Source organism: Glycine max, chromosome 2 (genome assembly GCF_000004515.6).
Source record: "Glycine max cultivar Williams 82 chromosome 2, Glycine_max_v4.0, whole genome shotgun sequence".
NCBI lineage: Eukaryota > Viridiplantae > Streptophyta > Magnoliopsida > Fabales > Fabaceae > Glycine > Glycine max.
In genome coordinates, this window is record NC_016089.4 from 23549455 (window position 1) to 23550978 (window position 1524).

Sequence of the window (1524 nt, forward strand, 5' to 3'; positions counted from 1 at the left end):
ACGGAAACTTACGGATTGTGCATCAATATTTTTTTTGGTTTTTCGGCATGTCCTGAAATTTCACAAATTGCCTAATGATGGGTGCCAAGCACCTCACGAGGACCAAAGAATGGTCGCACGTCATCGAGCAAAGGTCCCCGGACGAAATTAGGGTATGACAGTATAAAATGATACCTAACTAATCTATGAAATGTCCTATCTATCTCAGGATCAAAGGGTTGTAAGTCAGATGGATTGCCTCTAGTCATACACTACATTCAGCATACACAACTAGTTGCTTTGTCATGTAAATAAAGGTGTAGGTTTGAACTACAGCTACCCTCAAATGATATCCAAATGACTTGAAATTTTGGTGAGAAACCTTATAAAATGATGATAAGATAGCACAAAAAATTTCAGACAAAAATTCAAAGTCTAACTATAGAAGCTAAAAATGGTAGGATAAGAAAAATAAGTGAATAAAACTTGAAAAATAAAAAACTTTTGACAGAAACACTTTTTTTGGACGATGGAGACCTCAGCCGGCCTATGGCTGCCTGCCAAGGTGTAGGAAATTTTTTTCTACCCCAAATACATATATAATAATTGCGATTCTGATAACCGGAGCAAAAGTTATGGCCGTTTGAAGTTTTGACAAACACAAAATTTGCTACTTTTTTGGAACTTTCAAATCTGACCAAACTAAAGGCTCTAGCTATTTTTCCCACAAAATATGGATTAAATGAAGTTACCACAAAAAAATTCAGCAAAAAATAACAACCCTAGCTACTAAAACAAAAAATCACAAATAATTCAGCATGGGTGGTCGCTAAAATCCGTCGCTACATGATTTCTACTACTACTCTGGTTTGCCGCAAGCAAAAAAAAATGGTCGCTAAGTCCGTCGCAAAGCACTATTCACAGCAAAACACCCAAAACTGAAACAGGGGAAACGCTTAATAGAAAAACTGAAACAGAACACACACTAAACAAAATACTAGGACACTAAACAACACTAACACACATACTAACACAATACTAACAATTAAACATAGAACACGAAAAAAATTAAACACACAACGCTAGCTATTATGAACATTTGGACACTGCTCCTCGGCGACGGCGCCAAATTTGTTCGAGGCCGTACCCAAATCAAATAAACATGAAAATGCAGTAACTAGGAAGTGATCCTAGGTCGTTTCCCAACAAGCAATGACAAACCAAATGTTCATAATATACTTGCGCAACAACAGTAACGATTGGGGGGTTTGTTTGTTTGTTTTGTGATTAAAGAGCAGAATAAGTAAATTGGAATATGAAATTACTAATATTAAAAATGGGTTGTTTCCTCTGATTTAGAAGTCATTCTCTTATCCTGGGTTATGGAGAATTCGTCCCTAATAGTCAACCACTTAATCCAACCCTATTTCAATTTACTAAGCGAAAATCAACTTAGGGTTGTCAATACGTGATTAGGCACCACATACACCAGTTAGCCCTTCGTCCATTAAGCATGAACGCAAGTTAGGCTCAGAGGCAATTAAT